The following is a 12,776-nucleotide window of genomic DNA, read 5'->3' as shown; positions in this document are numbered from 1 at the left end:
ATAAATACACCAATCTTTTTCTATCAACTCCCCCACTATAAAGATTGCCATTTTCTCCCTGACAAAGAGTCTCTGCTTGGTCTGACCTTACTCATTCTTAGGAATCTTTTTCAAGGTTTGTCTCTGCACTTGCTGGCAATATTCAGGTTTTTGTGATTTCAGTTTGAGCCAGGGTCTCGCCATGCAACTCAAACTGGCCTCAAGCTTGTAATCCTTCTCCCTCCACCATGCCATTCCTAATAGTATGAGAACACATCATCAAGCCCAGCTGTAAATCTAACTTTAACAAGAATCCTGATGCACATCAGTCAGCTAGAAACCCCCATCTTCAATATCTAGTCAGCTTTGATCTGATCAGCCTGGCATGTGTTCAACAAGAATCTACTGGGTAGATATAGCTAGAATCCCCCTCACTTCTGAGGTTTCCTTTTAGCAGTTTTCCATCAACCGGCACCCACCTGCTCCTTAGCTATAAGTTACCTACTATGCGTGTTTTATTGTCAACTGAGCCCCAATTTCTGTCTCCCACTACACGATCTTGGTGCAGTGGACCCTAATGCCCATGATGATGATCCATCCTTAGTAACACTGTCTTTACTGTATTTTCATCAACCAGACTTTTCGGGCCAAAGCCCTGGCTTTACTCTTTCCAAAGGTCTAGACTCAGTCCCTGGGCCCAATATGGTAATTAAAAGGGTAAATGATGGAGAAAAGTGGAGAGGATTCAATCAACATGTGTAGAAAAAGGAACAGGTAAAAATGGACCAGGGGCCCTACGTTCATCTTCAGAGTACTGGTGTGAGCTTTATGTTTAAACAGGGTGAGATTTATGTTTATGTTAGATTTATGTTTAAACAGGGCAGGGAAGTGAGGCATACATAATTAAACAGTACTGGTCAAGTTGAGGTCTGGTTAACCATAGTCTAAGTTATGGTTCTTCGGTGTGATCCAAAGAGCTCTCATTATTGGAGGGGACAAGCAGGCCCATGGCAGGTGAGTATCCTCATTATTGGAGGGGACAAGCAGGCCCATGGCAGGTGAGTATCCTCATTATTGGAGGGGACAAGCAGGCCCATGGCAGGTGAGTATTCTCATTTGGAAGCTCTGCTGTTGCTGAAGTCCAGAGTGACTCTAGGCTGGACAATAACAAGAGACCCAACACACCTTTGTGGGTTCTGTGAGAGGATATTGGAAAAGATGCCTTTGTGCCTTCAGCCTTGAAGGGAGAAGTTGGGTACCCAGGTTTTTAGATAGACACCCTTGAATGGTTAATGTCCCTATGTGCAGATCTAGTGGGTGATCCAAGGTAAGAAGACATGCGACGTGACAAGAGTGCCCGGCTTCCTTCTTGCTCTTAGTTACTTTGTGGGCCACGTAGAAATCTAGGCTCTCTAACAAATCAGTTTCTAAGACCCAGTTACCATTTAACAAATGTCATTGAGAAATGTGTTATTTAAGGTGTTATTGATAGCCTTGCTAACAGTTGAAGACAGAATTTCTGTCAAACCTTGGATTTTTGCCACTCTGCTGGGTGAGAGATACTCTCTGGGTGTTTTCTGGTTAGCACATGTTTCTGTGTTTTGTTTTGTTTTTATATCTTGATCATGTTTTTATTTCTTTGTATTTTTAAAAGAATATATTGCTTCTGGGAATAAAGCCAGAGCCTTGCACATGCTAAGACAGTGTTCTTCCCTCTATCTGCTCTCTGTCTCCAGCCCTGACCTTTGCTTTATTGTGAGTTCAGAAGTTCAAAAGCTATTTTGTCTTTCCGGTTGTCTACCTGTTCCTGACATCTGTTCAATTTTTAAAAATTGTTTGTTTTACTTCTTGGAAATTTATGTTGTTAGTTTGTTTGAGACAGAGACTCACACAGCCCAGGCTGGCCTTGAACTCATTATGTGGCCAAAGCTAGCTTCAAACTGATCACTTTGCCTCCCAAGTAGTGGGATTACAGACTTCGCACACTTGTGTATAATTTTCGTACACACACCACACTCACACAAATAAAGAGGAGAGAGACAGAAAGAGAGAGATTTACCAGGAATGTTGTTCATGAGTAGCAAATGCTACTCATGTATTTTGGATTTTTGTTTTCAGCTAAGTGTGTTTTCCTGTGTTATGTTTTCAGTGTGGTGTCTTCCTAGTAATCCTATTCAAGGCCTTGAACATGCTAAGCATGCACTCTGTCACTTAGCTCTAGCCCCAGCATGTGCTATGGTCGACTTATGAAGACAAATTAAAGTGTTGGATATCACAGACTGACACAAACACATGCAAAATGAGTACTGCCACCCATGTGCAGTTCCCTGAGTACATCCCAGAACAGCAACCAGGAAATCATTCTACGTGCATCTGCTGCCTCAGAAAAGAAGGAAATCACCCTCCCAGCAGCTGTGTAGGCTTCGCCCTGCACATTTTGTAGCTGTAGATAACACTCCTGTTTTCTGTGTGAAATGTTTAGAGTCCCAGGGATTGGCTGACTGATGGAATGTGAACAGCACTTATAGCTGGAGGTCAGTGGTGAGGTGGATTTGTACTAATTTAGCAATACTTCCTGGAAACCAGAACTCAGTGCGTGGAACCAAGGAAGGCTTAGTGTCTAGTCAACTGGAACCTTAGCGGAGTAGAAAGCTACCAATGGACTAAGTCCCCATGATTTTCAACTGCTTGGTTAACCCAATTTGATTAAATGTGTAACTGCCACGTAACTAGAGTACAAAAGAAAAGACCGTTTCAGAGGTAGACTCCCTGCATGTACGTTTCCAGTTTTTTTTTTAAAAAAATGCCTTTGTAGTTTTCTATATGCACTATGGTGCTTTCCAAAAACAACAGACAAGTTATTCGAATGGCATATAGCAAAACGTCATCACCATGTCACATTATTTCATGTCAAGTGACCCAACAGTTTTCACCAAGGAACAACCGATAATGGTCACTTATAGTGACTGACTCATCTATGAAACATGTTGGGTTATACATCACTTCTAAAAGATATAGATCAGGCATGCAGCAGAGAATATTACAGGACCATGAACATGAACAAGGTGTTTTGCCTTACTCTAGTGAAAGCCAATCAGGAGGCCAGTTTTTAAAAAGTTCTTCTTCACAGCAGACATGGAGTATAATCACAAAAGATTTGATTCTACTAAGGTTTATAGAGTCAAACAGTGCAGAGACAGAGAGACCAGAGAATGAAAGGGTTTTTTTGTTTTTTTGTTTGTTTGTTTGTTTGATCACTAAGCCAATGTGTTAGAAGGTGAATGGCTATCTAGAAACCATTTATATAACATCTCTTGTAGGAATGTTGCCTCGGGCTCAGGCTGGTGGTCCAGGATAGTTCATTAGTGTTGAGAAATGAAGAGTTTACGATGTGTTTCCAAGTGTCTAATTGCAGGCCTTAGGGCACTGGGTCATGAGAGGCCTGTGATTTTAAAGTGTGACTACTTACAGATTTGTTTGAAGGTCTGTATGTTTAACTGCTGTCTCTATTTTAAACAACTACCTTTAAATTGAGACTTTTCCCTAACCTAATGGAGTGTATGTAAAGAAAGGTTCAGTCATAAAGACATGGAGAGTACAGACATTTAAAAAAGCATGTTCCTAAATTGTAAAGAAGGGAGAAAACCTAAAATGGTGACCCATGCTGTAATCTCAGAATGCATGAGCATGAAGCAGGAGAGTTTCCATGAGTTTGAAGTCAGTCTTGTCTACGTAATGAGTTGTAGACCACTTCAGGTCAGCCTGAGCTGGAATGTAAAACCTTCACACACACACACACACACACACACACACACACACACACACACACACACACTTTAAATTCAGAGTTTGGTTTCAAACCAAATGTGAGAGAATTGAAAGGGTTACATGAGTCACTAGGGGGTCTCTGAGACTCTCCACTGGTTGTTACCAGTACACTTAAAACAGGTTGCAGCCAGAACTTGAGTTACTCTTTCTCGTCCTGTCCAGAGGCACCAGTGATCTTGCTCTGAGCCAAGCCTGCTTTGAGGTAAAAGTGACCTTGTTCTGAGACTTGAACAGTTCTGTGCGTACATCCTTCCTAGAACAGCATCTGCAATGTGATATGCAGGTCGTGGCTGTAGAAGGATAACAGTTGTCTAAGTTACTCTCTAGAAATTGAAGGCCACTTTTGTTTCCCTCTTTTTTTTCCATCCACCTACTCTGTACTTGCATTGAACCTGAAGCCTGATGCATGCCAGGCAAAGTGCTGTACCACTGAGCTGTACCTCGATTCTTCTTACTTTCTTTGTTTAGTTTGAGACTGGGTCTCCCTAAGATGCCCGGGCAGACCTTCAGATCTGTCTGTTGCTATGGGATGTCTTTCTGTATATTGTAAATATGTGTTGCTCTGATTGGTTGATAAATAAAGCTGCACTGGCCTAGGGCAAGGCAGCACAGAGGCAGGCAGAAAATCCAAGCAGATATACGGGGAGAAGAAAGGAGAGAGTGGAGAGACAACAGCCACGGTGGAAGGAGAAGCAAAATGTCAGCAGACCAATAATGCCACTGCCATGTGGCAACACATAGATTAATAGAAATGGGTTAAGTTATAAGAGCTAGCAAGCAAGAAGCCTGCCATAGGCCATACAATTAGTAATTAATATAAGCCTCTAAATTATTATTTTACAAGCAGCTGAGGGACTACAGGGCCAGGCTGGACTGGAGAAACCTTCCAGCTACAGTCTGTATTCCAGGCAGGCCTCAACTTTGGATATTCTTGCCTCCTGAGTCTCTGGGAATATGGGCCTGAATCACCAACCCTTATTGCTGAAAATACTGACACTAACCTTGAGATTATTCAGGTGTCAGATGAGTGACCATTGGCCTCAGAGAGCTAGAAACTCTGCCCTAAATGAACCATGCTAACATCACTATTTTCTGGACATCATTCTTGAAGAGCCATGAAGACTGAGTGACAGAGGCAGACACTGTCACTTCCTCTACTGTTACTTTTCCTTTGACTTAAGCCAGTCTACCTCTCTATCCCCAAATATCCCAAACCACGATCCTTGGAGAGACATAGTTCAAACTTGGGGCCACCTGTCCACAATCAGCACTTTGGGAATTGACTTGAACTGCAAACTTCTTCTCAATGATCAGCCTCCTGGATGCCCTGGTTCCCCGACATGCTTCTGTGTCTCTCTTTTTCCACAGCAAAAGAAGCTCATCTTCTTATCCACCTCAGCATCAATAGGTGATTCGTTTTAAAATGCAAATGAGGAGGCTGCTGAGCAAGTACAACCATGCCAAGACAGAGTGCAGCTAACCAGTAGCCTGGCCCCGAGATCTCAGATCATTGCTGAAAAGAGCTATTCAGTCTACATGAGGAGCCCCAGGCCAGTGCTCCCAGGAGACACCTCGAGAGGTTGTCTACAAGGCTGTCATGAATGAAGTTCTCAAAATTAAAAAATACAAGCCGGGCGGTGGTGGCTCACGCCTTTAATCCCAGCACTCGGGAGGCAGAGCCAGGCGGATCTCTGTGAGTTCGAGGCCAGCCTGGGCTACCAAGTGAGTTCCAGGAGAGGCGCAAAGCTATACAGAGAAACCCTGTCTCGAAAAACCAAAACAACAACAACAACAAAAAATTAAAAATACAAAATATGTAAAAATAAAGCAAAAAAAAAGGCAGTAAACCTGTGATGGGTGAAGTTTGAGAGCTAGGAGGCGAATTTCAGGCAGTCTCTTACGGTACCTAGGCACACCAGGGTGCACTAGACTCTACCACTTGCTCTGGTGGCTATTCTGGGAGACAGGGCTGATAACTAGAGCTTGTACTGCAGCTAGGTGGTCTTGGAGACCTAAAATGTACCTCCATGGTCCAATTTCATGGTCATCTTGAAAGAATCCTCTCGAAGACCCACTTGGATTCCATACAAAGGAGTTTAATTCTAAAATGCCATCCTGGTATTCTAGAAGGAAAGTAGGGGGTGGTATGAGGTGTATATGTCACTGTTCACCTTGGTGAGGGTGTCAGAGAGCTTAAATGAAGGCACAAAACTTCTCTCCTCAGTGCCTGTCTTAGCCTGTTTTCTTTGGCTATTACCAAATACTTCAGACCACATATTTTATAAAGAGGTTTATTTAACTTGTAATTCTAGAGGCTGAGAAGCCCAAGGTTGAGAGACTGCATCTTAATGAGAATCTCTTCTTTAGTAGAGATTGTCTGGAGAGTCCTGTTGAGGTGCAAGTCTTGACACTATGAGGGGAATACACACAAGTGACAAAGACAAATGGGCTTCCTAATAGACCCGTTCAAGATAGCCCACCCGCAATAACTCTATTAGTCCATAAATGGATTATCCCACTTACAGCAAAGCTCTCATGGCCTAATCATTCCATAAAGACCCCCATCTCCTATAATACCTAACTTGAGGGATTGGCTTCAGCATGAGTTTCACTGGGAACATTCAAAGGACTGCACCACCCCATCCTGAACTAGAGAACTACAGCCTCTTGTGAGGAAGGCATCTGTTTGCTGAGCTCAAGGAGAAAGCGATTGGGTAGAACAGGACTCTATTGTCTAGTTATCACTGCAGCATTCCCCGGACTTTCTCTCCAAAAACACACTGACCCTTCTGTTTTCCAGGGCCATTAGCGTGTCTAAATAAAATATTAGACCTTCACAAGGACAGGGGTATTTCCTCGCCTGTGAGATAACTATGTAATGTCATAGTCAAAGTCCTTTAGAACATTTACACTTCTGTTCTTTGCATAGTTTGATGATTGATCATTGGCTTTGATGGCTTTATTATATGAACTGCCTACAATTGGAAAAATGGTACCAGTGAATTTCCACACATGATGTAATTGTTTCATTTGTTCCACAGACTTATTCTACTTACTGAATGGGCCAGGAGCCACTCGGAGACAGAGAGAGAGAACACACAGTCTCAGCCTCAGTACAGATGTGCACATAGATGGAATATGGTGTTATATGTGAAGTACCAGTGCTGAATATAAGGGACAAGAACAAGTAGAAGCAGGAACAGTAAGTTTGCCTTTGGGAATATGGACCAAAAAGGGTGTCAGAATCCTTAACACAGAACTGGGAACTAAAGAATGAGGATAAGCTGAGGAGATGACACACGAAAGGGAATATTCCAACCCCGCAGACTAGGAAATGTGGAAGTGTGTGCACACCTCTGGAAACCTATAACTTACTAGTGTATCATTAAATATGAGGCATTTTAGCCTAGACTGAGTGTTTTATATTCACGACATCATGCCGGTGGGTTTCCAGACTTCTGAGCATGTGGCTACAGCCTCAGAGTTAAGATAGGAAAGCTTCCTTCACAGCAGAGAGGCAGAAGTGGGAACCAGGCAGGGGAAGAAATGCTGCCAGTTTTTCAGATAAAAATCACTAACAGGGAACCAGAGGAAAGAGCTGTTTTCTCAAGAGGGTAGGCCAAGCACCCCTTTAATCCTAGCACTAGGAAGGCAGAGATAGGAGGATTTCTACAAGTTCAAGGACAGCCTGATCTAAATAGAGAGTTCCAGGCTAGCCAAAGCTATATAGTAAGACCTTGTATCAAAACAAATGAAATGAGTACAACACAAAAGAGATATATAGCCTTAATGCTTGTGGAGTAGGTGGGTGGGGAAGGAAGAACCTAACATGACGCAGATGGTTGATTTGGCCCAACAGGTGAGTCAGTGACAACAGCAAGATGGGAAAACAGAAGTTAGATGAAGTTCAAAGAAACACGGTTTGTTTATTTACTTTATTGTTGCCGGTGTGTGTGTGTGTGTGTGTGTGTGTGTGTGTGTGTGTGTGTGTGTGTGACTGTGTGACTGTGTGAGGGTGTGTGGCAGTCCACACATGAAGGTTGGAAGTTGATTTTGTGGAAACTAATTCAGTTCTGCCTTTATGTGGGTTTTAAGGAACAAACTCAGGTCAGTAGGCTTGACTGACAAGCACTTTATCTACTTAGTCATATCACCAGCCCTTTACTTTTCCCCTCTGGGGTGCTGGGGACTAAACATAGGCTCTCCTAAATGCTACCAAGGCACTCTACCACTGAGCTAAATCCACAGCCCTCTTTTTACTTTTTATTTTGAAACAAGGTCTCACTAAGTTACCCAGGCTGGCCTTCAAATTGGTCTGTAGCCCAGATTGGATTCAAACTTGAATTTCTCCTGCCTCAGCCTCCCACATAGCTGGGATAACAAGCCTGTGCCACCAGATCCAGAATCCATTTCAGTTTTGACATGGAAAGACTGAGGTGCCATGGAAAGTCCAGGAGAGGTCTAGATACCAAGTGTCAATGTGCCTGTCAAATACATATAGCTTGAAGTCACAGGCCTCAGTGAGGATTTCCCAGGGAGGGAAAGGATTCCCATGAATGCCAATACACAGGACAAACGGAGAGAAAAGAGCCAGAAGCTGACTAGGAGAGGGCAGAAAAATAAGTTAAGGACAAAAAGAGGGGCTAGTTCTAAAGAAGGACCTGAGTGGTTTGGGGCCATGAGGAATCCCTGTTGGACGGAAGTGGGTGTCCAGAGTTGAGCACAGTGGCCTTCAAAAAGAAGAGGAAGGGGAGAGAGGAGCAGTTTGTTCTTCTTGGAGGACAGTGAGGAGGCAGAGGTGTGAGTGGATTTTACAGGGTGACAAATGGGAGGGAAGTAGAGTCAGATGCTCAGATTCTCTGTGAACAGGCCTGAAGCACCAAGGTTGGAGAACAGGGTGAGGCTGGTGTGGCCTGGTCTACAGGCCCATGAGCTGGAGAATCTAGGCTGGGCCTCCCCAGCAGGTGCTGGAGGGGTAGGCAGGGCATTTGAGAATTTTCAGCAGAGGTGGAGTCAGAGATGACAGAGCCTCTCACTGAGACACCTGGAGGACGACACTGGTGAGGACAGAGTGAACTGAGTCACCAAGATGACCTCAGGAGCAGGCAGGGAAGAGCTGAGCCAGATGGAGAGAGAATGGTCAGACCCTGGAGGCAAAGTGCACACCCCAGTGGCCTGCCCCCATGGAGCCCTGGGCTTCCTAGGGCTCATTGGCATCTTCCTGGAGGTGTAGAAGTTAGGGAAGATTTCAGGCCTTCAGCTGCTGCTCACTCCCAGAGTGCCCATTCCTTCCAAGGAATGGGCACAGAGCCTAGCATGGCAGGAGCCACCCCTCCATGCTCACCTGCCTCAGCCAGAAGGGAATTCATGACCAGGAGTCCCTATCCCCATGTCTCATAGATGAGCTCTGGGCAGCTCTCATATACCAGTCAGCCAAGACCACAAGACCTGGGACAAAGGACTCCTGGTCACGAGCATCCTTCAGTGTGAAGGAATGGAGCCTGGACTGGAGCCTGGGGGACCACAGGGCTGGGGACAGGGGGTAAAGTTGGGGATTAGAATCTCATGAGAGTTGAGACCAGACAGGACAAGGCTGTAAGGACTGGACAGAGACTGGGAAGCTAGCTAAGGGCTGAGACTGCATTGGTGAGAGAAGAGGATCCTTAGTTAAACCACCGGCCCTGGTGCAGTGTGAGGCCCGTGAGGAGAAGGCTGGGTTTAGAAAAAAGTCATGAGATTCCTGTCATACCCTGAGGCAACCAGTCTGCTAGTTCTGAGCCCAGCTGCTTCTTTCTTCCTTCCCCAGCTCTAGTGGGATGTAGCATTAGCCATTCATCCTGTTTCCACAAGAAAGTGCCCGACAGCACAGAGGGCCAAGGCTCCTGGCATCAGTCCCCCAACACTGGAGCAGCACCTCATCTGGGGTAGGTGGGAGGAAGATCAGGCCCAAGAGGCTTGAAATCCCAGGAGGAGCCATGGCTTGTGCTCAGGGAGACGACGCTTGCTGTCCAACCACCCCAGGCCAGGCTACATATGTGCTTTCATTCACTGAGTCTGTAGCCCAGCAGGCAGAGACCACATCACATCTTATCTGCTAGTGCTCCTGATGACACTCAGACCATTTCCAGGAGCCCCTGGGCTCTGCCAAGGTAGCACTAGCAGGCACAAGTGATGGTAACTGGCTTTGGTCTAGTTTGTCCTGCACATTCCCTTTCTGTTTGATCCCAGGTTTGATCCCCAGCTCTGCATAAAACTTAATATTTCATTTCCAACTTGACACAACCTGTGAAGAGAGTCTCAATTAGAGATTGTCTACATTGGGTTGGCCTATGGGGATGTCTGTTGGGGGATGATTAAGTTAATTAATGTGGGTAGACCCAGCCCACTGCGGGCAGCACCATTCTCTAAGCATGGGTTTCTGAACTATGCAGGAATGAAGAAACTGCTGGAGAGCAGGCAAGATAGCAGCACAGGTATAAAATTATTTGCCAGATTAGTACTGATATGAGGTTTAGTAAAGAATGTATTACAGGAGAAACAGAAACACAGAAAGAAAATTCTCAGAGAGAATCTCCCTGCTAAGATGGAAGGGGTCCCTTTATAACAGGGGAGGAAGTTACCTGGTCTTAGCTCATGGGGCGTTCGTGTGATATCATATCTGGACAGACAGGAAGTCTCCGTATCACTATCCTGATAAGTAATACATTTGCAGCAGCATTAGTCCTTCCTGAGCCTGGCCACTTGGGTGAGGCCCCATGGATCATTAGGAGGATCCCATGATGCAAAACTCATCACAAGTTACTGGATCAGGCTTGAAGCAATCAGGTTCTGACTGTTGAAGGGTGGGGTGTGCTTTTATTTTTGGCCTTTGTGTCTCCACAGTTTTCCCCTGACAGATCAGCAAGGTCAAGTCACTGACACTAGATCACGGTCTTCTCTCTTCGGGGCCTGCTTCAGAGCTGAGAAGGGATGTTGGGGGCCCGACTGACGTTGTTGGTCTGTCACAGGGGTGTAGGACCTTGAGGCATGAAAGGTTTGAGTTGCATTTTTGAGAGGGGAAGGGGTGGTCATCACAGACAGCACTGCGTCATGGTTTCAGGGGTGTGAGGCAGGTACTGAAGCTGATGGTCATGGGTGATACTCTAAAACCATCTGGAGCTTGATGGCCTGTGATGTGGAAGATACCAATCACATTAGAAGATTAAGGAAGCAAATAAGACATATGACAGCAAGTAGATCCAGGCTGGGCAGTGGCCAGGAGAGCCAGCCCCTTGTGTCCTCTCATAGAAATAGTTTTCCTGAGAAATGGTGTTTGAAGCCTGACTTTACAAATCAAACTTTCACCCAACCTGTAACCCAGTGTCTAATGAGCTCTGCAACCATTTATAACTATGTATTTTTTATGTTTACACACTGCATGTTCAACCTGTTCAGAATTAATTGACCTCTACAATACACATTATAATCGTTGTTACCGTACTTTGGACTTCCAAAGTAATTAACTAACTCCTACAAGCTCAGATGAATGCACAGCCTCAATTCTACCATGCTCCCTATTTTTCCTTTATGACTCATTCATACCCAACTCAAAATGAGGTATGTATATACAGTGTGGCCACCATATCTAAGTCATTTACTGGAAGCATTGAGGTATTGAAAACAACACCCTCTCCTAAAAATAAAAATGAAATAAAATAACATGTTGGAAACAACCCATAGTTAGAGATGGACTGATAAGATCCAACTGTGGCTTTGTCTGCTGTTCTGAGTCACAAAGCCAAATCAAATCCCTTTGTGAGGCTCCTGTAAAAGTTCATGAGACAAAAGTTCCTCAGTACTTCTCATTACCCTCTTTGCTGTGTTGTTCAATATAGAGGACACCCTTTGTTCAGGACTATTAGATCAGAACAGGAGAGGCCAGAACTCTTCTGCATGAGTCAGGCCTGTTTCTTGTATGTGGTATTACCACACTCTCTTAAAGTATATTAGGTTTTTACCTCCATTTTGTTAATTGACATTAACAAAGCATGCTACTCCAAGTGCAGGGGCTGCTGTAAGTACCTCAAAGGCATCATGGTTAGGGGGTTCTATGAGGCAAAGGAATCGATTTGGTCCTGAAACACCTCAAGAAACATTGCAATGTGGTCTATGAAGGAGCCTCCAGAAGAGAGGAATTAGCCCACATGCCAGAGTCACAGTCTCTCTCTTTTTTTTTTAAATTTAATTTTATGTGCACGTGTATGGATGTTTCACCTGTATGTGTGCCTATGCACCACATGCTGTCTGGTGCCTTCGGAGGCTAAAGGAGGTATTGGATCCCGAGTCCTCCAAAAGAGCTGCCAGTGCTCTTAACTACTGAGGCTGTCAGCAGACCCAGGGTCTCACTCATACAGCTCTCTGAGGGAGTTTCAGAGCAGGAGCCTGTTGCCAGACTCTCTGATTCCTCAGGAGGAGACGGGAAAGGTGGTAGGGAGCAAGATTTGTGGCCATCAATACCCCTTCTGTTATAGTCTCACTGTTTCAGTGAGATATCATAGCACCTGGAAGTTTGTTAGCTAGAGATATTCATAGGCATTGTATTGTGGTCAGAGCAGCAGTCTGGTCTGGAGTTTAATGCTACATTTCTAGATTTTTTTTTCTTATGTAAAAAAGGAATAGAAGAATACATTTACAGGAAAGGAAGGTAGAGGAGACCCAAGGGATAATGGGTGTCAACTGGAGTCTAGCTTCTTCTAAGCTAAAATTGGACAGTCACAGATTATGGTGGGGCTTCATGATCTACAGTGAGTATTGCTGGTCTCTGGGGCAGAAGCTGGTATTTATAATAGTGCATCAAGAGGCTGTTGCCCACACAAGTCCAAACAGTGTAGCTGGACAGTACTCTGAGTGAACTGGATCAGCACCCAGACTGAAAAGGTTCCTACCTATGGATATAAGAGTCAAGTCAAATGAGTTAAATTATAAGAGCT

This window comes from Peromyscus eremicus, chromosome 5 (genome assembly GCF_949786415.1).
Source record: "Peromyscus eremicus chromosome 5, PerEre_H2_v1, whole genome shotgun sequence".
NCBI classification, from domain to species: Eukaryota; Metazoa; Chordata; class Mammalia; order Rodentia; family Cricetidae; genus Peromyscus; species Peromyscus eremicus.
This window is presented reverse-complemented; position numbering follows the sequence as displayed.